Source organism: Hesperophylax consimilis, chromosome 18 (genome assembly GCF_061612785.1).
Source record: "Hesperophylax consimilis isolate HC1 chromosome 18, BYU_Hcon_1.0, whole genome shotgun sequence".
Taxonomy (NCBI): Eukaryota; Metazoa; Arthropoda; class Insecta; order Trichoptera; family Limnephilidae; genus Hesperophylax; species Hesperophylax consimilis.
Genome location: NC_142853.1, coordinates 14232265 through 14260167, shown reverse-complemented (window position 1 = coordinate 14260167; position 27903 = coordinate 14232265). Strand labels below are relative to the sequence as shown.

The window sequence follows — 27903 nt, the reverse complement described above, 5'->3', positions numbered from 1 at the left end:
CTAATTTTTGTGAAGTACCCAAACTGTTTTTTTTCCAGCAATATCATTCTTCTTCGTGGTAATCGTCTCAACTTGTCGAAAAAATATTATACGCAAGAATAATTATTCACTGTCTGACCCCAGAGTTATATACAATACCACAAATGGGGTCCAGGTCTTAAACCCCTAACGAAATGTTGGAGTCATCTCCACGATTTCACAAATTGGCCACACACAGTGTGTTGGTACTACGAATAATATTTAGTGTTACTTATGAGAATAGCAATCTTAAAACCTACAACTAAGGTAATGGATTTCAATCATATTCGTGTGCTTTGTTGTATTTAATATTTCACGTCTTATTATTTAAACCAACTACAGTGGAAACTCTCATAACCAGCACCTCAAACAAAGATGAAATCGAGAAGATAGATGCTATGATAGATGCAACACCACTCCGTTACTCCAACCTATGCACCAGCAGGTTATTACTAACTCTAAAAACTCTTAACTAAAACGCTCTTCAAGCATTATTTTGAGGTGACTGAGTCGGTGAGGTGAGTCTCACTCTCAGAAAGTTTTAGAAAGATCACTTTCACATCGTTACTTGCCTCAAGATGATTGCCAAGTTGAAGCTTTGGCCAAAAAGCGTGATTTTGAGAGGCTTATAACAGTACTAATGGAGTCTACAGTCAATGAGATTGTGTCTTTGGCCAATACAATGGGACTGGAGGTGGATAACAACGGTATTGATGAGCTTGTGGAAGAACATAGTCAAGAGCTGACCACCGAAGAGCTTAGGGAGTCGAATTGTGTTTTACAGAAATTAGTTATGGAGGATCAGTGGCGGCTCGTGACTTTTGGGTGTACTAGAATGCTAATATTACAAAAAATGGCAAATATTGATGATTATACCGATTATATTCTAAAATTAAATTTTTTGTACAAAGATTTTCAGAAAATCTGTGCGGCGTACGGCCAAACTGAAATTTACTGAAAATCTATATACAAAAAAAATGAATTTTCGAAAAAAAATAACAAAATAGTATTGGACAACATCAATAATGTTAAATTATTTAAACTTAAGCACTCTATCACACTCAAAAGTCACGAGCCGCCACTGGATGAGGTTTGTTAGTGGACGAGGAGGAAGTAGCATAGAAACAATCTTCAGGCGCAATAAGAGAAATGGATAATAATTTTTTGTTTTGCAAATCGAAATCGCATTCCAGGTTGTTACGCTCCTTAACAATTTATACGTATGTAACTTTATTTGAATAAACGTTAAAAATAATAGAATTTTTTTGGTATGGAAAGCATTATAGTATTTAAAAATAGTTTCGCTCAACGAGTGTTTCACATAACAAGTAAGATGCTGGAACGAATTAAGCTCGTTATGAGAGGTTCCACTGTATTCGTCTTAGTATTAGTATTTTGCAAATCTTTTTTAGTTTTATTATACCTGTGTACTGTTATGATATATTATAATATGATAAATTATACTTACATAAGTTAGCCAAATGTACAATAATAATAATAATAATATTGGTCAATTTTTATAGCGCCGCTTTTGTGAGTTATCACCTCAGGGCGCTATTCCATGTAAAAGCCCAAAAGGGCGTTGGTAAAATAAAAATAAGTGTTTTATTATCTTTTTTTTGTAACAAATAGATATAATGATATCCTCAATGGGATCTCCCGTGCTGAGGATAAATAAGTAATTGTAATAAATTGATTTTTTTCATTGAATCGTGTGGAGTTCATAATGATTATCATAAATCCAAGGATTCAGTTTATTTAGTCCCATAGAGGCTGAGAGAATGGCATTAATGTGCGAGCCCAGGCTCAAAGAAATGTAAAATTGTTTTTTTGTGTAGCCTATAATAATAATTATTATCACAGATTCAAAAATCCGGTTGAATTGGTACTATAAAGTCTGAGAAAACCTTAAGCGCCTTCTAATACTGTAACAATAACCTTGCGTCTTTGTTAATTTTATACATTTTCATTATTGTTAAAATCGAAAATCTTTTATTGAATCTTTCGTTTTTCAGTCCTCAGTCGTCATCATTGTATCAAAGATTCAGTTGATTTGGTCAGCCTTTTGAAGGTTTTCAAATCGAAGGTTTTTTCATTGAATCAAATATCAAAAGTGAAATATAAAGATTAAGTTCATTTGGTCAAATACAGCCCCAGAAAACCGACCAAATTACCTGTTTCGTCATCGCTACAAACATTATTGTAACGTACAGAGGGCAAACAGCTACAAGAGACAAAAACATAAACCGTTTTATTTATTGGGCGAAGAACAACCTTCAATAATTTGCTAATTGAATCGTGTTCAGTGCACAATTATTATCACAAATCCAAAGATTCAATACAATGGTTCCATAGAGCCTCATAAAACGGCCCGGAAAATGTACTGAGAAAGGCTTGTAATCAAGTGACAAGTAAAATATTGTAAATTTTAAATACTTTTCATTATATAAATGATGATTTCGTGTTCAATCCACCAGTATTATCAAAAACTCATTTGATTTGGTTAGCCTGCGAAAATGCCCCCTCAATGTTCTCAACAAAATCATCGCATCGTACAAGTAAATTTTACGCATTTTCCATTATTTCTATAAATCTTAGATTTTTTGTTGAAGTCCATCCTTATTAATACAAATCCAAAGATCTTGTCGTGTGCCATAAAGGTTGAGACTAGAAAATCAATGTCTGAACCCAAGGTTTGTAGAAGCCTGGTAAATCGACTTATTTCATAATTGTTACAAATTGATATTTTTTCGGTGTATCGTGTTCAGTCCAATCCCAAATGTAATTTAGTGAAGCCGAAGATTTCAAATATTCATCTAATTTAGTAACGATTTAGTTGATTACTGAGCCAGTGAAAACAGCTTTTACAAAAACAAAAGCCCGGCATCTTACTAGTCAATTTTATATAATTTTTACCACTTTTACATTTCTTAAATTTTGTCAATTGATTCGTTTTCAGAACATCGAAAAATTCAAATGGCTTCACGGTTGAGGGTGAGAAAAAAAATCGCCCCTGATGTACTTATTAATTAGCTTTAAACGAAAGCATTCAAGTTTTAACGCTATTAGACAAAGTCTTGTCCATTTCCCATCACTTTTTCGATCCAGAATCGGGTTCAGTCTTTCATAATTACTACAAATACATAGATCCAGTTAATTTAGTCCCATGGAGCGTCAGAAAAGGACTCGTTATTTGCTAACAAAAGCCTCGCACTTTCTAGTAAATTTTATAAATTTTTGATTATTTTTTCAAATCTATGATTTTTATTGATCGTATTCAGTCAATTATTATTATAACAAATCTAAAGCTTCAGTTGATTTGTTCCAATAGCAGCTGAGAGAATGACATTATTGTTTGATCTGAAGGCTCGAAAAAGCCCGAAAAATAGGTATTTTTTCACAAATATTACAAATTGGTAATTTGAAATTCAATCGTTTTTAGACAATTCAGTTCATTTTGCTGTATATGTAAAGACGAAATTACCGCCATAATTACAGATGGACGAAATAACACACGGAGAGAATTAAACCTACACATATATCTACTAAAATTTCAGCCGTCAAAACATCTTGAAAAGTTGCGTGTGCTGAATAAATTTAATAATGAAAAAAACTAAAGTTAAGTTAGGTGAAGTTGTGGTTTTTTAGGTGTGCAATTCTGGCAGCGTAATCGGTATGTGAAATTCAAGCCTGTGTAATTTCGTCATTTAAACGTATAATACAAACCCTTTTTGAAAGTACGAATGAAAGTAATGAGAGTTTAACTGTATTAAAATCGTTTATCATATAATCATAATAAATTTGTTTGTTTATCATGTAATCATGACAAATTTCTTTGTTTATCGTGTAATCATGACAAATTTCTTTGTTTATCGTGTAATCATGACAAATTTCTTTGTTTATCATGTAATCATGACAAATTTATTTGTTTATCATGTAATCATGATAAATTTGTTTGTTTATCATATAATCATGAGAAATTTGAGGCCATTGTGGGGAATACTATAAATAAATTAATACATATTTGTTTGTTTTATAAATGATTGTGCATTACATGTTAATGTTTATACGAAAAATAATTTTCGAATTTTTTTTCTAATTTCTAGTATTGTATATTTTGTCTGTTTTGTAGTATTGTCATTTGTTTCATATCTCCTCCAAAAAGACTGAAAAAAAACACAACACGTAGAAGATGTTGAAAATACCCAATTTGAAGTCCTGCCTCGGTTACTGCTCCGTGGAGACAGGAGCTTATTACATCGCTTTAATAAACCTGGTAGGTGATATTCGTTATTCTCCATCGTTACTTCGTCACCTCAGTTGGACACGGTTCTAACTGACATTTTTTTTAAATATCTTTTGTGTGCAAAAGCATTTCGTTTGGTCATTTCTATGACCAAAATAATTTTCAGAGCCATCTGTGCTGTATTTACGAAGATTCTAATATCACTTTGAACCTTATGTAATCGCGATATTTTTTGTATTTGACAGTTGATTGTTGTTACGAGGGGCAGTGTTGGTCGTCACTTTGGTTAGATAGGATTCTAACTTCGCCTTACCATGTTCTGTGGTGTCAAATTTTGCGAAGATGAATTCTCATAATTTATTTAACAATTTCCGATTTTAAGGTTCAATCAGGTAAACTATTTCAGTTTAACATATACATATTTAAATAGGACGTGGCCCTATTTTAAATGGCATTAGGGAAATGAAGTTAGAACTTTTTTATGCCCCAGCTAGTTGCATATGGTTCTAACTTCTAAATGCAGGTTCTAACTGCAAGTATACGTCCTATCTAAATATTACAAAAGATACAACCTCAAAATCAGAAATTTGTAACTAGATAGAATGAAAAATCGTCCTTGCAATTTTTAACACCTCATATCTCAGAACAAGGTAATGTGAAGTTAAAACCCTATCCAACTGAGTTTTTTGGTTGTTGTATTATAATCAGAAAGTGATTAATCATTTATTTAACTAACTAACCATCACGCTGTTTCCTCCCAGGATTAGAAAGATAGGACGAACCGCCATAAAAATTCTGTCTTGGCACATACTCATTGCTTCATTCACATCCATACATCGAATCATAGTTAATGCTCAATGCTTATGCTTGACATGAACCGGATTTTATTTGATTCACTTAATCGTGCCATGTCTTTATCGCTCTTCTTTTAACATTCACTTTCACGTCATAAATTCTCCTTTCTCCGTTTATTCGCTTCACATATCCAAAACATACAAATACAAAACGTACATCAGCATACCCTCCGGACCACTACATTTCCAAAACGGTCATGTATGGTTTTATCCCACATACGTCTCAGAGATCTGATTTCCACAGCATTCAGTCTACTTTCATCCTTCCATTGCCAGTTCCATGCCTCACTGCCATACATCAGGTTAACTATCAGCACTTAATGTTGGGCTGCGTCAGAAGCAATACATTTGTTGGCACCTGAAACGGAAGGTTTTTTATAGTTATGTTCAATTTTATCGTAATTTTTTTTAGTGTAATTTTTGCCATATCATCCTATTTTCACCGTTTTATTTTAGCGCGTGTAATTTGGCCATGAAAACCATTTTAAAATGATAATTTTATTTTTCCAGACAGCTGGACTGTGTAGTCTTAAATATAATCTAGAATGCCTTTTTGGTGGTGATAAGAGTATTTGCACTTTGGACGCATATTCAGGATTTGTACTCATACCACAAGGATTGTTACTCGTATTTGGAATTGCAAAGGTAAGATTTTCATAATAATTATTATAAGATATATAATAATGAGAAATATAACAAAGTTTAATTGCCATCATCCAAATTCAGCTATAGAACGAATTAATTTACCCAAAAATTTAGGAGGTAGAGGTAGAGTCAAAATAACTTCTTTGAAACACAATCAAGTAGAAATGCTAAGAACTTTTTTTCCATAGCAAAGCTAATAGCTCAGAAATGCACAAAATAATTTGCAGGGCAGATTGAAACATTACATTTTTAAATTTATACGACGAGAATGCCAACATTTTTATAAATCCCGACCAGGAATTATTAGATTCCTGTTCAAATAAAATAATACATGCAAAACACTTCAATTATCTCAACTATCCAAATGTATGCTGACAAATTTTCATCAAACAAATTGTTGAGTATTGGAGAGTTGAACGCAGAAATAGAAGGATTTATTCTTGTCATTAATTATTTTTATTAATACTAAAAATTATAGGAAGCATAATGAAAGATACAAATCAAATTGATGATTTATGTAGAATTTTTTGGCTTTTCCGGAAACTATAGCGGGATGTTATAGCGGATGTTATAAACTTATAGCGGGATGTTCGGTATTAGCGCCGTCCGAGTATACATACATTTAGGCACAACCAAGTTTTAAAAATAATTCACCAAAGTTAGGTAACTAAACATAACTTGATTGACTGCCGTAATATAGTACTATATTATGAATACGAAACAAATTCATTTTTAGAAAATGAATTTTATAAAATATATTATGATGAAACTATACTATATAACAGACCGAACGATTAGTCATAATAGACCCGATATAGTTTTACATCACAAAATTAAAAAAATAACTTATATCATTGATGTCGCTATTCCAAATTCCTGTAATATTCAAAAATTTGTTTCTGAAAAAATAATAAAATACACAGATTTAGGAAATGAGATTAAAAGAATTTGGCATTCTCAGACTATAAAAATATTACGAGTACCATTTGTTATTTCGGCTACTGGCATTATACCTAGCTCTCTCATTCAAAATTTAAGCGTATTGGATCTGTCAAAGAATTTATACATAAAAATGCAAAAATTGATCTTTTTAAATACATGTAGGATTACGAGAGATTTTTTGAATATTTATGTTGAGGGATCAGTAGGATTTATCGGTCCAGTTAGGAGTTCTACCGAGCCGAACCCTCTGATTTGAAAATATCTGGAGTCGGCGAATTATTTTCCAATTTGATATCTGGTGATTTGACGTGTTGTTCTTGCATTGTTTTGTATTTATTATGCTTATATAATGCACTTGCAAAATGTGGATTGACTAGATTATCATTTGTGGAAAAGTGTGTGGAAGGGTTTAGTTTTACCTGTGGGGAAGATTTAACCCGGACATATAGTCTAAAATATAAAATATAATAAAAAGATATAAAATAATTAGATATATAATAATAATATATATAATAAAGAGATGTATAATAAAAAAATATATAAAATAATTAGAAATATTATAATAAGATACATAATAATACGGGGGCATTAGAAAGCTTGAAAATAGCTTTAGAAATTGCTCAGATAAACCTTAGCTTTAGTTTAATTATTTACCTGGCTTTAATTTGGGTACAGCCGCCCAGGGAACCATTAATTGTATAATAAACACCTATGCCACAGGTCATCCCAATTTGATCGCTATGTTTCGTGACTAAGCAGGGATGCTCAGGTTTCGGGCAAAAAAGTCGTTAAATGTCTATACGGCTTCGAAGAGATTTCCTTTACAGGATTTTATTTAACTGTGGTGATTTCTGTTTTACTTTTGTAAGTTTTATCGTCGAAAATTTCATAAATGATGGACTTAGTACTTTTTGTATAATTTCCAGTTAGTTCTATGTCTAATTTATACTAAGCATTTTTTAGATATTTATTTAAATATTTTAGATTACTTTTTAAATTAATTGATGACCTTACTCTTATTTTTCGTTTAAACCTATGACAGACCACCCCAAAAGCGCGCTATATTCTCTTGGCTTGGCCTATTTTAGCATATCGCTGTCAATATATAATTCAATTGGTAGAGCATGGCGAGCGATATGCTGAAATATGCGATATGCGTGTAGCGTAATGTGTCTGACACCTTATGCATATGTGTTATTTGTTATCACGATTTAAATGTTCTTAATAAACTGTTGGTAATTAAGAGCTTCACAGATGCACTCATAGAGGGCAGTGCATATAGCTTACGTGGAATTCCGTAAGATGGCAGCTAGTGGCCAGTAGTCGCCAGGGCCACTGAGAACGCTCCCAGACAAACTTACTTTTCTCAGATTCCATTTAGATTGCGGAGTATTAATAAATCCCTAACTTATCACAGAGAACCATTTATTTGTAATCTCCTTCCATGGCGAGTTAGAGAACTGTTTGTGGGAACACAATATAAATGATTTAAATAATCATAATTTTAAGTTCCTATTTATATATTATTATTTTTGTACCCCCAAATAGAGCTTTTGCGAATAATATTTTTTATGAATAACGAACCAATTAATTTACTTATTTTTGTGATATCTCATTTCAGAAATGGACCTGTTTACTATCTGCCTGGATAGTATTGTATGTATTTGAAGTTGGCCTTTCCAGTTTAGTGCTGTTGTTGTTTGCTTTTCTTGCAGCGATTATTGATAAATTATCCGCCATGGCCATTTTGTTTATCGGAGGTGGAATCTTAATAAGTAAACTAAATTATATTAACAAGTTACCTTATGAAGTTCATTAATTTTTGTAAAGTACCTACCTAATCCGTTCTTTATTTCTTTTTAGGTATATCGTTCTACATCATAGCGATCGTGTCAACTTGTGCTGACAATATAATGCGCGAGAGAACTATTCCATTGTTTGAATCCAGAGTTATTGTAACCCACCCTGGATGTGGTCCAGACCTTAAACACCGTACGGAATGAAGGAGTTATCCCCACGATTTATGCTCGGTGTGTTGGTACTACGAATAATATTATGGCCCGGTATATCAGTCAGTCCATATCCTTGCCATGTGCGACATTCGGTTACTCAAGCCTTGGTAAGCCGCAGAACAGTTCCCTTTTTAGACGCCGAAGTGCTAGCAATAGCAAATGCCAAATATGACGTTTACGTGAGTAATTACGTACTTTCATCTCACTGAAATTTAAGTAAATTGCCTAATTTTATCAGTATGAACTATTATATTCATCGAGCTATGAGTCTCGAAAAAGTCTCGATCTCCCGATGACAGTAGAGAGCATAGATATAGCATAGATATAAAAATAAACCACTCATGTAGACAGTGATTTGGTTTTACATAGAAAAAAGAATACATCTAATAAAATAATGAATAATACGTGTAATATTGCTGATATCCAGGCATAGGATCTATATAAGGATTATGTTCCAAGCCTCGCTAAGCTCGACATTCCAACCAAGCCGAGCTTAAAATCAACTGATACACCGGGCCTATGTGTTATGGTATAACTTATGAGAATAGCGAATTTTAATTATCGTACAACGTACAGGTACAACTAAAATATTATAATTATTGTTTTGGCTGGAGAGCGCAAGTAAATAAGTTAAAAATAATCTATATAAGTTTTTTTTGTATTGTTCAAGTCTAAATAACATAGTATCTGTTTTTCTTCCACTACACTCAATCAATTTACCCATAATACATATCTAAACTTAATGTGCTTAAATAATTTTACTGTAGGTACTGCTCTAATATATTTACTAATTTTTTTGTGAATATTTTAAAATCTTAAATGATTTTACCCCTGAAAAATGTTCTCTACAATACATGTGAACTCCTAGCGTGGAGATCAAGAGGATAAAGGTTTTCTGTATCGTAATAATAAAGAAATATAATTATTTCAGTGAAATTTGACTTAACTTTTAAATATTCTTAAGAATATTATATGAATAAAAAAACAATTTGCATGTATAACCACGAAATTTTATTATTTTACGTATCGACCGATTTCGCTTAAGCCAAGATTCATCAGGATATAATAATAACCAAATACTAATAGATAGTTATCCACTAAATATAGGTACACAGACAGAGGTAGAAATAATAATAAATACTATAAAAATAACAATAGTAGACAGACAACGCAAAATTTATAATTAATAAGTGGGAGGGAGATAACAATCCATATCTAATCATGTAATGATTTATGATGAAAAGTTTATTCTCTGTTGTATTTTACTTTGAAATAAAAATAAAAAATAATTATATATATATATATATATATATATATATATATATATATATATATATATATATATATATATATATATATATATATATATATATATATATATATATATATATATATATATATGTGTATAACAATAATTTAACATCTAAAAAGGTCAATATAACACATATATAATATCATAGCATGGGATGGATTGCAGGGAACAAGTAAAATGTAGTGATGTAGGGTTCATTTTTAAATTTATTTAGTTGTTAACGGCCCTCGCTACTAAATGTTTCTAGCGCGAATTCGAATATCTAACTCGCTGCACCTGGCAGCTGGCCGGTGCGTTCCATTCAATACAAGACACGCACAGAGCAAAACAAATTATTATTAATTAAAGATATTGTGATTATGAAAATTATGTTAAAATATATTTTAGAATGTAATGCAATATTACAATAGCTTGATTCATGGAGGAGGTTCTCAGTAACAACATTTAATATAACTTTTTATTTGGATTTTTTTTTTGATAAATACAATTATAAAGAGTTACAAAAGGCTTCCCTTTGTTCCAGCCTGGTTTCGCAGTGCGGCGGGGCACTGTTAATACTAAATTGTATAGTTTAATTTGAGTTCACGGGTTCAAAAGCCGGCGAGGACAAAACAAATTTAATTTAATTTATATAAGTATGTCATATTATAGAATTAAAATAAATTTTATATAGTTACATATAATGAATCTGTACCTCGTTCAAAAGTGGAAGATACGTTCAGTATCACCCTGGTGAGAGACCATAATTCAGGATTGAAAGTTGCTTGAGAACGGCGTAGATATGTTTAGTGACTAGATCTGAATAGCCTGGAACTTTCCAACCCCCCATCTTCCCTATCTCTAAAAATGTAGACCACATACATAAGGAATATAAATGAAATTTCTTTTCAGGACACTTCAATGAAAATGTTATTGATCTTCTTAAAAATTCTTACATGTTTTGGTTTTAACTGAAACCAATTTTGCTTTACTTCTTTTCGGTATTATGCACTTTGAATTACTCAGGATTTATAATAGGCATGCAGCGATTATGTCCAGGATCAATTAATTCGGGTAGCATGCAAAAATTGTAAAAGCGATTCAGCTGTTCAACCATATTAGTCTGCCGAAATTCGTCATCCCGTAAAATTTTTTCGATTTTTATCCGAGTTCAGTCCATACAACAAACATACAAATAGCTTTTTTTGTTACATGTAATTGGCCCTGAACCTGGTAAAACCAATCGTGAGATGTATTTACCAGAATTTCTCCATTTTTGCTAACATAATTTTTTTGGATTTTACTGCTTCTTATATGAGCATGCTGCGTGCTGCGAAAGGACATTTAATTTCAATCATGGTGTATTCAGAAGAAATTCCATCTGGTGTCGCACCCATATACGGATACTCTTCATGTATGAAAAGACCACACTTTTCTATGGTAATGCTTTCTAGTTCTGCAAGCTCCTTCAGGACATTGTATTCATGTTTGACTTTGACTTTGGACAATACCCTCAACACTACATCACTTGTTCCTGTTTTCTCTCTGAAACCAAACTGATTGCTAGAGAGTATATTATATGTTTCTAAGAATGATACCAATCTCGACATAGCTAATCTCTCTATTACTTTTGAAAGAGTATTGAGTAAGAATATAGGTCTGTAATTATTAACATCTAGACGATCTCCATATTTAAAAAGGGGAATTACTTTAGCTTTCTTACAATGAGAAGGGAACATCCCACTCTCGAAGCTAATACAGTGTTTTCCAATAAGAGGTGTTATTTTGAATAGCCCGCTATTTCGGTAGATGTTACTTTTGAAGCTGTCATTTTTTGACATTTGACAAGTAGAAACAACGCCATTAATAAAATGGAACGATACACGCTTCAACAACGCATTGAACTTATTAAAATTCACTTGAGTGAATCAAATGCAAATCATTTTGAGTGATGAGGCCCATTTCCACCTCGGTGGCTTCGTCAACACGCAAAATCGTCGCATCTGAGGCTCGAAAAACCCAAGAGTTATTGTTAAAAAGCCTCTTTACACTCAACGTGTGACTGTTTGGTGCGGTTTATGGTCCGGCGGAGTCATTGGACCTTACTTTTTTGAAAATGAGGCTGCAGCAACAGAATGGACAACAGTGAATGGACTGCGCTATTGAAAAAAAATTAATGATGTTTTATGGCCGGAATCGGATGGTATTAATCTGGACAACGTTTACTTTCAACAAGACGGCGCTACGTGCCACACAAGCAACGAAACCATTGATATTTTACGATTAAATATCAAAATTACACCTCTTATTGGAAAACTCCTGTATTTACAAGGTGAGATATGAGACAAGCTAATTCGGATACATGCATTTTATACACCATAACACTTAAAGAATCAATACCGCACGAGAAAGACATTTTTAAATCATTTATCACATTTGTGACTTCAGAAATGCTAGTTGGTTTAAAATAAAAATTGTCCCCTGTAACGTGAAGTTCAGATTTAAAATCATTCATCAGACACATCTCAATAGTTTTATTAGCACTGCAAAAATTACTAGCGAAGCTTGGACCAATGTCACTGAAGAAGTAATTTATATGATTAGTAATTATATTTGAACTCTCTTCTATTGAAGTAATAATACTATTAATTTTCAATTTTTTAAGGTAGTTTGTTTCTTTAGTTGTTTAGTGACTAGATCTGAATAGCCAGGAACTTTCCAACCCTCCTTTTCCCTATTTCTAAAAATGTGGACTACATACATTGGGAATATAAATGAAATTTCTTCTGAAGATACTTCAATGAAATAAAATGTTATTGATTTCTTCGAAACAATTCCTTTTTACATGTTTTGGTTTTAGCTGAAACCAATTTTACTTTGTTTCTTTTCGCTATTATGCACTTTTCTAAATACTCAGGATTTCTAATAGGCATGCAGCGATTGTGTCGAGGATCAATTAATTCGGGTAGCATGCAAAAATTATAAAAGCGTTTCTTGACATTATCAAGCTCGAAGTCATATTGGGTACGTAATTAGTGTCGCCAGTATCCCGTTTGCAAAAGTATGCCCGTTCCTTGCATAGTGAGTGGTCTCCAAATACATGTTTTGGACCATTCAATATATCCAAATAAAACTGTTTTATTTTTCCTAATTCAAAGTCTTCCGGTACGTTATTGCACAACGTACAGCCGTTCTCAGGCGTAAAATACGGCTTGACACAATCTTCCTCAATGCTAAGGGATACTTCTAACAGTGATTTAAGTTTTTTGCAATAATTTCGAAGTAAGTGATTTCGGCATTCGATCTTTTCGACTGAAACATTTTTATACGACGTGCTTCTTTTATTTTATTGTAAGTGCTGGAATATTTTATATACTTTTATATTTTAAAAACATCAAATTGTTTATTACTATATTTATTAGAAACCCGAAAAAAAGTTAACAATAAATTAATTCTTAATAATATGAAATTGTTTATTACCTAGAAACCCGAAAAAATGTTAACAATATTTTTAATAATATTAATAATATTAAATTGTTTATTACCTAGAAACCCAAAAAAATGTTAACAATAAATTGATTCTTAATAATACTATTTGACACTACACAGCTTATATATTCTTAATAATATTAAATTGTTTATTACCTAGAAACCCAAAAAAATGTTAACAATAAATTGATTCTTAATAATACTATTTGACACTACACAGCTTCGACGGAAACGCACAGATGAAACATAAAAAAAGGCGACACACTATTATAGTCCCTACGCGCAACCCATAGAGTGGAATATTGTTGAAACGTCTCATGGAAGTGTAATAATTACGCGGAATTTCGAACTTTGAAAAAATATTGACACGACGGACCGTAGAAAGCGTGCATTCACGGCCACCTCATAGAGCCGAATGAGTAGGAGAATTCTTCGATGTTCATTATATAGTATTTAACGAAAATAAATTGTTAGTAAAAACATATATCTCGACAGAAAAATGTATTTATGATAGCCTAGCGTGGCTACATTATCGATATTTTGACGATTAATAACTTAGATTGTCGTTTGAATCTGACAATTCATGATTCTTCATACAACGATTGAGATCGCTAGTAAGGAAGGCCCTTAAGGCGATGCACTACGTCGTGTGGTATTTTAAATTGAGCCGCTATCAATAACAACCCTTACGTAGATGGCGATAAGGTTTAAATTCCCGCTTAACACCATCTGCCTGTTTTGATTTATGCAAGAAAAAAACTTGGCCAGAAAGTGCCTTTTATTTTATTTTGTGGATTTTCAGGCATAAATATTTAATTTTTTTCGATCATTTTATAAATAACTTAATTTGCCACACTATACAATAAAATCATAACCGAAAATAGGTTCGTAAGTAGAAGATTTTGAACTTTAAAGCAGTTTTCATAGGCCTTTACATTATTTTTTTCTGGGCTTATAAAAAGACTTATCTAAAAAATACTCGATTATTTCAAAGGCAAAGATATATTCTACTCGCTGTATTTAATTAAAGCATCTGAAACATTTTTAGGCGACCAAATTTTCAAAACAAAAACACATGATTTTGCATTATTACGTATGGCATCGCCTTAAGCTTAATGCCAAATCACTATTTTGATTAATCTTTATAAAGAATTGGTGTACATTATGAATACCAAAAAATATGCTTTAGATAAATTGGTGGTTTTCCTATCGTTTCGCTTGAGTAGAATACAAATAAATAAAAAACATTACTCAATAAAAAATATAAATGTAAACTACTAAAATTTTTTTTTTAATATAACTGTATGAAAGCATAAAGGAAACAACTTTAAAAAATACAGTATTATAGCTAAGATTATCTGTGACAGTTTCCTTGATAAACTTTTTTGTTTTCTTATAAAATTATTTACAAAATAAATAAAAACCAGCTTGGTGCTTGAAATCGAACGTTTCTAGACTCCGTTTGTCAAGCGATCTTAATGCCTATTACCTACAATATAAGGTATACCAAGAATATACACATTTTTGGCTTGCAGCTTCGTCTTAAGTAAGTATTCAGCCATATTTCTAATTAAATAGTTTCTAATTTATATTGCTTCAAAATGTTTCTTCCATTTTTGTTTAAAATACTAGTTCCTGTGATTTTATCAAAGCTATGATCTGATGAGATTAAATAATTTCCATGTTCAGAAAAACCCTTATCATCTAAACATCTAAAGTTTTCTATATTTTTATTTATTTATACATGATTTATTTGTTTGTTTTTGTTTATTTAATACATGATTTAGAGAGTACATGTAGAGAGTATTGTGATATTTCACCCTCCATGCTAGGGATGACCCTGTGTTATGGCGGGTGAATTTTACAGTTTGCGGACATAGAATCCAGACATTACTATAATATAAAAAAGAAAAATAAAAAAATGATGTATAGCTATAATAGTATGGGTTGCAAGAAGAGGATGGAGAAGTTAGAGAATTATAAGAAGATGAAAAATTATTGGTAAATAGATAACACACTAATGTTTACATTATGTGCTGTTTTTTTCTGTATAAAAGCTGGGCAATCATTGCATCTAAGTTTATAAATACCCGAGTGGCTTAAATTTTTTTTTTTGTCTTTAGTAGTGATTAAAAAATTTTCGAGAGTATTATTCGTGTAGAAGGCTGGTTTGATGTCTAAAGGAAAATTCCTTAGGTTAGAAAAATTATCTATTTAAATAAAAAGTGGAAATCAAAATCTTAAATCTCCGAAAATTCTTCACCAATTGCTCTGAAATTTAGACACAACGTTGCATTCGAATACGCGTGTTTTTTATATACCTAGATTATAAAGATGTCACCTGTGGCAGAAAAAATATGTCATTTTTAAAAACAGCGCCATCTGTTGGACGGATCTGTTGGAACACGTGTAATTGTAAATACCATTGTTAATTCTCATATTTATTTTAATAATATATATTTATTTTCTTTAATGAACGTGTTTAAGAGATGAAAATCAAACTTTGTTGGGCGGTACTACAGTACAAGGATTTGATTAGAATTGATGTGATTCCTCCCTCAGTATGAGATAGATTGAGGTGTAAGGCTTCGAATAATGTAAATTAAATTCAGTATATGTATAAAAAAGAGTGTCAGTGGCGGGCGACATGGATTTGATTTTTATTCAGTTTTATTATTAGTTTTCTTCCGATAATGATGATATTTTGATTTTGATTTTCAAAACAAGATGAAGGTCACTGTCTGAATCTGATTTCGATTAACTCTGTGCAAAGGCCGGGCAACGCCGGGGCTTCAAGCTAGTCACAAATATATCGAAATCTATCACGAATCACGGTTTATCCAACCTTCGACGTATGACAATATCTTGTAATAACAATAAATATATGTAGTTGAAATAAATAAAAAAATTAATAATTTAATAACAAAAAGTTGATTTTAGTAATAAGACTGGTTTGTAATATCTGCGTTTTAAAAATATTTTATTTAACTATATATTTTTTTACATCTTCATAACTGCATGAAATCTATGTAGGTAAAAGTGAAATTGGTACATAAGCAGCAAATATTAAATAGTAGGTACAAAGTGTTCGTTTTATTTTATGTCAAAATATTGTGTTAGTTTCACAACTTACTTGTAAATTTTTACAACTTTTGAATGTAGAATATAATCATGTATCATTGAAACAAAATGGAAGGGGAAAAACATGTCTTTAATAAAACGTCTTTGTCATCGAAGTGCACCCCTGTCTAAGCTTTTTGTGATCGTATTTATGTCCCTGAGGTGATATCTCACAAAAGCGGCGCTATACAAATTGTCCAATAAATAAATAATAAAATAAATAGTTAGTAATAACATAGATCACTCTAGAAATGTATTATAAATTTATACAGCGCCCTTGAGGTGATTTTGCACAAAAACGGCGCTATACAAGTCATCAAATTGTTATCCCCTATGGCGTCGGGTCTATTTCAAGCAACGTTTCAATTCTCAATGGTGGTCTTACATTAGGGCGATACTGAGAGTATATTTTACTCTGGAACGTGCCGCAACTATAATATATACTATTTTTAATTAATGAATTACGAAATAACACAACTAACTCAAATAAAATTTACTTGCGCACTCCAGGATTTGAACCACCGACCTCAGAATTGCTAGTCCACGGCGAATTTCTTATGACCAAATATATTGTTTTATTCACAAATGATTTTAATATTTTATTTTATTATTTGGACAGCTTAATTATATATTTACTTATTGGGTATGTATGCTGTGCGTTGTGTTGACTATCTGGACGAGGCTAATAAATGTTTTTTTAATGTGTCAATAAGTCCATAGACCGACCTACTCAAAATTTGCCCCAAAACAAGTACCCATAAGTTATTGAATCTACAATTTAATTCTAAAATCAAACTCCAGGCCTGTCAGCTGTGAGCTTTACAATCTAGAATATAATTTTCAAATAAATAAATGCTGAGAATTCTGAGCAGCATATATTTTGGTTTGATCTTTATTAATATGCGAACCAATAATGGCCTTACCGCGAATACCTGAATTTTTGTGTAGACAGGATCTGCAGTTTGGAGCATACGTTATTGCATATGGACAATTTGTAAGACAAGAAAATTTACTTGGATTTTTTTACGTATTGCCTTATTTATAGAAGTTTAAAGCATAATTTTTCTCTTATTCCGCTTCACTCTATTTCACTTTCAAATAAATGTATTTAGCTTTAACAAAAGTAGCTTTTTCAAAACATGATTTATCATGTCGGGGGAGACGGAAAAATACGCACTTTTAATTTTAATTTCGTTTATTAAGTCACTTACGCGATATGTCAATTAGTATGCGGCGGTGTTATAGTCGCAGCCGACGGCGACTATGTTCATATCAAGAGTTGGATTATATTCATAATATCGTATTAGAATTAAATCACAAACCAGTCTATACAAACCTAGCGTAGCCCACAAACTACTTGAAAACTGGGATATAACTCTAAAGAGGACGCGAGCAGGCGTTATTAAAGGTTCCCCAACATTTATAGCAACTTTTAGTAATAATATAACTAAATTCAAGTATTAATTCAAAGTAAACATTCCATATTTACCGTGAAGCGGAATTCGTAACCTTTACCTTTATAACTTATCCTCTGACTTAAACTGTTAGAAGACTCGGTTATTGTGATTTTGACTAATGTGTTCCAGATATTTTCTGTAATATGGTTTGCTGTGATCATCTTTTCATTGGTAAGGCACATTGAATATGCAGATGAAATACCTCATACACAAATGTGGAATTCTCCAATGTGGAGTGCTGGAATTCATGTATTTTTATTACTGTGTTCACTGGTGTCAATAGTTGCATCAGTAATTCTGATTAAGAGCATCGACAAGGTATTTATTTTATTTTATTTTATATTTATTTGAGACACAAACAGGACATTTAGAGGACATTCTTGTATAGTATAAAATAAATTTACATACAAATATAAATGTCCCTAGACTAATGTGTCTCAGATACCTATATATCTCATGAAACAAGTTATATTATTTACGAAAATATCTATGAAAGCATGTCTTTTGGCAATATCGTTGTATGATCAAGACATTCTAGACATAGGATTAAAATAACCAGTGTTATTGGTAAAAATTTCGGTCCAAAATATGTTAAGGTTTCTAGTAAAATTGGGCCTGGCGTTTAACTTGATTAGATGGACTATGCTACTATCTACTTGATTATTCACAATTTTGTAAAGCATTAAGAGATCATTTATGTTTCGTCTTTTAACTAGACTGTCTTATTTGAAATATGTAAGTCTTTGTTCGTAACCGTCTAGTAGATGGTAGACACCTGATCTATAAGACAAAATCCGTGTAAATTTTCTTTGGACAGATTCAAGTCTAGATACCTGTGTGATATAATGTGGATTCCAGACTGTTGACCCATACTCAAAAACACTGCAGATTAACTAATTGAATAGAATTATTAGGCTATTAGAATTCTTGAACAGTTTAGTTGATCTTAGAATAAAACCAAGTAATTTTTTTTCATTAAAATGAAATCCCTCTTAACTAAGGCAGAGAATGCTAAAATGTTATGTGTGGTCGGTCTTGTTGTATGGATGTGAAACATGGACCTTGAAAGTAAATACCATGAACAGGTTAGAGGCTTTTGAAATGTGGCTCCGCCGGAGAATACTCAAAGTCCCATGGACCGACATGATCACCAACACAGAAATTCTCAGGCGGGCTAGAGCAGAGAGAGAACTGCTTAGATTAATAAAAATCAGGAAAATTTCATATCTGGGTCATGTACTTCGAGGGGAGAAGTATCACTTGCTCCAGTTAATATTGAAAAGCAAGATAGAGGGTCGCAGATTTGTCTCCTACCAGGTCGGCCTGGTAGGAGACAAATGCCTTGGCTGCGAAATATACGAGAGTGGACCGGCATTAGAAGTGTTTGAAGTGAACATTTTCTAGAGTGATCGCCAACGTCGGGGGGACCTGATACGGCACATAAAGAAGAAGAAGAAGAATTAATTTGATTTATTTTGATTTCATTTACAATGTATTCAATGTGTTCGTTGATCGTTAGTTTATATATTAAATTTACAACAGTATTGCTGTTCGGTATGCAATACCGCAAATGTTAAATGGAATAAATTTTGCAGGAGAGATAAAAAGCCTCGACACGTATGTGTATATATTATTGTCATCGGAAGCGGTGTTTCATAAATTTATTGTCCAGAAAAATATAAATTTAATAACATCCGGCGTAGATACCTACCTAATAATTATGAATCGAATGGCATTAAAATATAATTTTTGGAAAAACACATTCGCGGTAACGGATACCTCATAGCAGTACAAAATTTCTTTGACTGGATAAATCATCGAAATGAAAATTCAACACACCTTCAAAGAGTGATATAAAGTCAAGAAAAGTGATTAAGTACAAACAATAATAAGATTATTTAATTTAGGTTAAGTACATTTAGGTGTATATTTCAATTATTTTGGTAAACTTGTCGTATTCCGCTGCATGCAAAGGGTTTTCTAAAAACACAACATTTGATTATAACTTAAATATGCAATGTCGGGGGTTTAAGTAAATTTATGTTTAAAAAAGGTTTTAATGTTGTTAGTTTTTGCGTATTTCCTAACCTTCGTACTTAACTTCGATTAAGAAAAAATAGAGCTTTAATGCATATTTAAACATCTCCCTCGACGTAAATAGTTATTTCTTGTATTAATTATGTTGAAACCAGGTACTATCTATATTTGTTTGTATATAAGGTAGGACACATTACGCTTTAAGCATCATTGGCCTATTTCAGCAGATACGCTGAAATATGCTAAGCCAAAAATATAGCGCGCTCATAGGGAAGTCGTCACCGCTGCGTGCAGCGAAATTCGACAAGTTTATCGTTTTTTCATGGATTTTAATGACATTTTTAAAGGTGTTATAAATCGTCATTGTATTAAGTTATCGTGGAACCGTAAATCGCATCTTAGCACAGCCCCACCTTTGTTTCTACCTACAAATCAAACGCAACTTAAGCGCAAACAAATAACTTTCATTGGCTCCGCCACGCCACTTTGATGGTCCATCCAGTATGGTCGTAGCTCAGCGACTGTTGGCATATCGCACTTCCATGCTATATCTCCCTCTGGTTCTATGATATGATATGGTCATGGGTACACTGCCGATAGCTTCGTTCTCTCCATTAACGTCAAAAGTCAATGGTTTTCATAAACATGTAATGTAACACGGACCTCTGAAGAAGAAGACCAACCTGACTTAATGAAACTTGAGCGTTGAAATGTTTATTTCTAGGAGAAACTACTGATAATGCAAATCTGGGTATGGTTGTTTCTGTTCATACTGCTAATATTCTTCGTTTACTCGATAGCGGATTTGGTGTTCATGATTATGGAGGGGAATTATGTAGAAGCAGTATTTTTCATGTTTTTTCACCATGCTTCTTCATGTAAGTACTCATTTAGATATTACCTACATTACGTATACCTGCATAAACATATAAAAAATTGAGATTTCATTTGGACTCTCCCAAAAAAATTTTCCACGTGCCGTCACTGACTCATTCCTTTGGTGTGCTTTAATAAAAGAATATTTCCAGATAAGTTATTTAAGCTCTCTGGAAAGCCCGATGGAGGCTGCAATTATCTACATATTTTTAAAAGTTTTAATGTATGAAAGCAAACGAGCATATTATTGGAAAATGATGTGGTAAATAATCTCCCAAAGAGGTTAGGACCTGTAAATTTATACAATACTAGAGGATCCCCCGGAATGCTTCGCTATTGCTAATGTCTTTCTCGGGCGCCTCTGACTTCTTCCATCATTCACTACTGTATAACACAATTTTACTGTTAAAAATCTACATTACATCGACTTTAATTTGACTACATATCTCATTACGGTGCAGAGATATTGGGTTAAGTATTCCTCGGCGTTCCCGAATTCTTCTGCCATTTAAACATATTTGGAGATCTGGTGAGGAGGCACGGAATGAAAGATGTTGTTGTGAAGGTCAGAGTGTTTTATTTGAGGAGTCAGGTAGCCGTGATGAGATGACGTTGGACAGATGTAGTATTCTCCGGATGCAGGCGGTGATGGCAGGTCAAGCGAGGGTCTGTGAGTCGACGCCGGGCGCTGGTGACCGGACTCGTTGACTGTCAGGCACTGGCGATCTTGGCAATCAGTACTCCAGTGCTGACGAGAATGCCGAAGGTGCGGTGGACCTTGTAGACGGTTGAACGGGAGCTGAAGAGACCAGTGAGGATGCTGCGTGTCCTCGTGATGGTCATGGTGAGTGGATGAAGCGCTGGTCAGAGACGCTGGAACCAGGGCGCTGTAATCCACGTAGCGTTGGCCAGGAACGGCGATCTGGTCAAAGCGCTATGATGATGTTCCGATGGAGTCCATACGCAGAGCCGGGAAGAATGTCCTTCGCGCAAGTGAGGTGCGCGGATTATCACTCGTTGAGCACCTTGTTAACTGATGGGAGATTGATGACTGACTGACTGCTTTCTTCACGCTGTTGCTTTTAAAAGATGAAGAAGCTTCTGGAACAATTTGGTTGCTATGTAGAATTTTCCAAACAAATAAATAAAAGAACATCCAAGAAGCTTGTTTGGAAAAATCGAGACTTCTAGAATTGCGTTCGAATGAAGTAGTGGCGTACCACTACACATATCTAAACACTCTTGGCAATAATAACTTCACTTTGAAATTTTTAGCCGTATCGGTCGACTGCTTGTCGAGTTTTGCGAGCACAAACATACGTAGGCTGAATTTGTCTGTATTAAGATTAGAAACTAGTTAGAACTTAACTCAGCCATTTGGAATGCATTTTATAATATAAGACGTTGTCCTGCTACAGACCACCTTCTATGAAGCCAACCATAGAAATTCACAAAAGTTCACTGAAATCGGTTGGCGTGTTTCGTAGATTACCGTGCACGAACACAGTGTCATGTGATTTTTACATATTAAGATTATAATAAAACGATAATCAACAAAAAAGAAATTTACGTAGTTAACTAACAAAAAACTATACAAAATATTCAATAAAAAGTATTTCCAGATTTTTTCGCAGACATTTTGGACAAAACTTCTTTCAAAACACGACACACGCGACAAACTCACAAAACTCTCACTTGCAACTGACAAAGGAAAGAGTAAAATTGACAGCTTTCACTCAAAAGTTTCTTTAAAATAACATTCACTTATGACTGTTGATAATATCTATGGTATGTAGCTGTACATTGTGACTATTTGTGAGAAATATACTGCTTCAGCACGTTTGCAAATGATAAAAATATAATGTGGTTACTATTCTCCCACAGGCTTTTCCAAGGGGTTAATGTACATACTTTATCAATAATTTCATTAATTATTTGTATTCTGTTCCGTCATAAAATGTGTACAAATTTTTAAAAATTCTTGCGTTCCCTCCTTCTTTAGCCAACGTTTCGCGGACAGCGGACAGCGTTACAGTGTCAGATCAGGGCAGATATGTGAATAAATTTTAAAAATTCCTTTATCCACATTTAATTACGGTTTGTTTTTCAGTTTTCTTCATTTACTGTGTCCTCGTTGTGTCCAGTTACAGGAAAGAGTTAAAGGAAGACAATGCTGAAAACCTCAGAGTAAAAGAGTTAAATGCAAAAAAAATAAAGGAAGCAGATGCTAAAAATCGCAATACAGAAAAAACAAATGGTAAAAACCCCAATGTAAAAGAGTTAACGGAAGAAAATGCTGAAAACCGCAATGTACCGGTTTTAAACAAAGCAAATGTTAAAAATAAAAATCCAAAAGAGTTAAAGGATACAAATGTCGAAAGCCGCAATGTAAAAGAGTTACAGAAAACAAATGCTGAAAACCGCAATGTACCGGTTCTAATCCAAGCAAATGTCGCAAATCGAAATGCAAAGGAGTCAAAGGATAAAAATGTTGAAAACCGCAATGTAGCAGTTTTAAACCAAGGAAATAATGTTAAAAACCGTAACGTCAAAGAGTTGAAGGAAGCAAAAGCTGAAAAACGCAATGTTAAAGAGTTAAAAGAAGCAAATGCCGAAAAACGCAATGTACCAGTTGTGAGCCAAGCAAATGCTGAAAACCCTCATGCAGAAGAGTTTAACGAATTAATTGCCGAAAATAGCATGGAAGAAAATGTAATGGAAACAATGCTTAAAGGCTTTATCTATGACCTACTATAAACGAAGCAAACGCTACAACAGTAATGCATCAAGTCAAAGAAAACAAATACTGAACAACACAATGTTGAATGAGTGTCAAAGAAAGTAAATAAGAAGCAAGAACTCTCAATATAACAGCAACAGATGTTGCATAATGTTGGTAATGGTACTATTTTTCGAACTAATATCATTCAAAACAAGAAAGAAACCTTATAGAACATTCTACATATCATACTTTTAGAAATATAGACGGTGTCCGGAAACTCGTAGGTACTACAATCGGGAAACTGGTGGATCTCATCACATCACATTTGGAGTCAATTTTATGGTAAAACAATTTGAGTTTTCGGTCTCGAGTAAATCAAGTCCGAAGTTGGAATTTTTTGACCAAATTTGGAAAAAATCGGTAGCTAGGGAGTTATTTTCAGCTATTTAATGTCTTAAAATGCGTCGAAGCCTAGACCTGACTCCAAAAGTATTTTTACCCTAAAGTTGTCTAAAGTAATGAAAAAAACAAAAGTTGAAGATATTGAAAAAAAAGTTTTTTTTGGTGTAGGTTCACTATTTTGCCGCTTTTACTACGAGTTTCCGGACATTGTGTATGTGAATATTTTCAAAACCTCCTCTATTCTAAAACGAAGACATAAGACTGCCTACTTCTGACGCCTGTGAAGGTTTCTTGTTGTTCACAATGAATCACCTTGCTTATATTTTGACTTAGAGTAAGCCCGTCGTCCCATCGACATAAACCAAATGCTGTAAGACCCTGCGCAGAGCTTACTATGGCACACTTAATTTATCTATATTACATCTCTATATTATCAGGCTCTCTGGTTGCGCTGAGCAGAATGTCATTCAAAGTAGTTTTTCCTAAGATAGGTAGGAGCGATTTCTTAAGGAACATTTAGAAAAAGTCTGGATTGAGAACAACTCTGCCGGTAAAGCGATTACGAGATATTTCTAGTAGATATTCATCATCATCTGATGAGTCAGTGTCGTTGTCATCTAGCTCAAATCAGAAAATAAAAATTCTGGGTCATCATCATAGTCGTCCATTTCAATATCTTCATCTTTGATCTTCAATTTCAGGAGTTACAGATCGTCTTTGAAGACTCACCTTACATTCACCTACTTGGTAGCTCCCATTTATCTTCAGTATAACTAAAGATTGTTATATTGAATATTTTTTCTCAAAAGTCATCAGTATTATAAATACACTTTGCAGTCTGCAAACAAGAAAAAAAAAACAAAACACTAAAGTAAAATGGACCAAAAACACACAGGACCGAAATGAATACCTACCTAAATAATATTCGAAACTTGAATCTATTTGAAATGAACAAATGAGAATAGTTGTGAAATTATACCTTTTACCCTGACACGTATCAATGGTAATCACAGAATCAATGGCTAATACCCACCGTCCCTGGGACTGGTATTAGAATCAGGTAATCCCTGCCCGTGGGATACCCATTGTTTTCTTTGAAGCAGAAAGAGCAACAAAAACACTTACCTAACCTTTCTCGCTGACAGCTAGGAGGGCACTGAGGCATACATAAACCACTCGCCACTGAGGCGTCAATGGAAGAATCCCTCCAAAGGTGCGTTACCGGTTCCTGGGGCCGGGGTCCAGACTAAAGGTTAATATTATTTATGTTTTGGTGAAGGAGGGAATTATCGATTATGGCCTTTTTGGTCTATCTCCACATTTGCTTTGTGATGAAAGCAACCATCGAGGAGAAAACAGTGTGCCATGTATTTCTTATACATTTCTGATTAGAGTTCCTCAAATTAGAAATACACTTCCGGTACCTCATAACGCTGGACATTTTGCTTATATGTTTTTATAATTTATATTATAACAATAGAATTACAACATTATATTATTATAACTGGTCAATGGCAATTATTTTGTTCCGTTAATTTGAAGTGAAATGTATATATTTTGTAAAACATCTGCTTTTCTTTTGAATTTATGTATCATTGTTTTTAAATTGCAACGATGTTAGAAGCACATTTGCTCAGTCCTCAATGGGCACATTTGCAAACCAGATGTTCTGGAACGTATCATACTTTAAGTCCCAGATAACTTCCCCAGAGCTAGGCAGCACAGGCTTTTTATTTTTCCAAGAGGCAGGACCAACCTACAAGTGATCTTTCATTTGGGGAAGATGACTACACTCTTAAACCACCTTTTTTCTGAGGTAGACATTTTTCAGTTAAACTTCAGTGACTTCAAAATTGCAATAAATCTATTTTTAACACAGGGCTGTGTCTCAACTGATGTAATATTATTAATTGTAAATTTTGAGAAATGTAATTGGATTCACTGTTTTTCACAATAAATATGAAATAAGTTTCGTAAATCTTAAGATTTATAGTGCATACAAATATTTTCAGTAAGCAATAACTTGCGTTGAAAAGGAACTCTGCTGTGAGCATCAGTTTGGTAGCATTATTTATTACTGTTGGAGGGCCTGTTGAACTATACTGTCAAGAGGTCACTAGAGGAATTGCATCAAATAAAACAAAGTGCAAAAGATGATCATACTGTATTAGATTAAGTGGTGGTGGTACAGAGTTCTAACGATTTGGTGTCCTATACATCGATTGATTCGCTAATTGATATAATTTTAATGTATTCACAACCAAAATGCATGTTGTATAAGTAAGCATACATCATTTCAGAATGCCTTCTTTGGTTACAAGCATATAAATAGAAGAAGAAGCATCGTACTGGACAATTATAACATTATCTCTCGATCGCTTAGAGTGCGCAAACATCTGAATTTTACAACTAACTTATAAAAGACCAGCAATCTTGATGTGTAGTAAACTTAACTTGTCAGTATTATAATATTTTGATTTTATAACAATATTTAAAAAAAAAATGTTAATTAATTTCCTAGATCATTAAAAAATGTGAAGTTTATCTAAAATTGGGGTTCGGATTTTCTTTTTGGAACATTGTGGAACATTGAACTCCAGTTTCTAAATAATATATCTCACTTGTGACAATCGCATTTTGTCAATATAAATTCTTATTGAATTAAGGGGGTGACAGATTACGCTATTCGCATCAAACCGATTTATATAACTCCATATCGCTCTCCATACAATCCCATACAGACCTGTCACACCTGACAGATAATGTGTTATAAGTTTGGGCGTGATCTGCTAGCCAGGCTATATTTGAAATAAAATGACCTCCTACAGCAGGAGAGGGGGTCAGATCAATTTACAGAGCCCCGTGATCATGCGGCTATCATCTGTCAAGGTGACAGTTACCATACAAAGAAATGATATTCCGCGGCAGTTCCCCAGTTGCTCTGACCTCCTATCCTGAGGAAGATTACAGCGTAGTGTGACACTTCAACTAATAATATGTACAGGCCATGCCCAAATAATGCGTTATGCGTATAGCGTAATGTGTCTTAGGCTTTATTGTATTCATTATATTAAAATACAACAAATTATAAGTTAGTGTTTACAAAATCAGGCGTACTTGCACACTCTATGCACTCTATGAATAGTTTAACTGTGTTCTATTGAGGCTACTTATTGCTTCAGCTACATTCCTACAAACTTTGCTCTTGATAACGCATACAAAAGTTAGTAATAATAGTAACAATAAACCTAATTATTAGTCCTACCGTATGATTATTATTGTTCGTTACACATCCTAAACACAGTAAGATAAAAAAGAAGTGTACCCTGCCTACAGTTAACTGTCAACTACAAAGTACCATGGACAACTAATGGATAAGTACAATATTACCTAACTCTTAGTCTAGTTTATTCTTCACTCGTGTTGGATAATTTAACATTAAGATATACAGATAACAGATATTGACTTGACAGACAATCTTCTGCTAATTAATTGCTCAGATTAATTGAAAGATCTATACAGCAGCTGTGCTTCCTCCTTTAAACAGATAAACCACTGATAGTTCTGTTGTAGCCTCTCTCTCTTTCTCATAAATGACTAGATAACAATAAGAAAGGTTACAACGGAGCTGCCAATTGTAGAATCGTAGCAACAAATTATCACATGTAATTATAACAATAAGAAAGGTTACAAAGGAGAACATACTTGATAAATTAAAATAAAATCATAAATGATAACATTCGCGATTCTTATATAGCACTGAATTTTACGGTTAAAATCAATTAGTTTCAG

At 33.1% G+C, this 27903-nt stretch overlaps 1 long non-coding RNA gene across 1 annotated transcript; it reads left to right on the top strand.

Moving 5' to 3' along the window:
• The first annotated feature begins 4188 nt into the window (after positions 1-4188).
• Positions 4189-9275, top strand: LOC149415404 (uncharacterized). The gene is made up of 4 exons (XR_016303784.1): positions 4189-4294; positions 5629-5763; positions 8327-8480; positions 8569-9275. It is a non-coding gene; the product is annotated as an uncharacterized LOC149415404 (long non-coding RNA).
• Positions 9276-27903: the final 18628 nt, after the last annotated feature.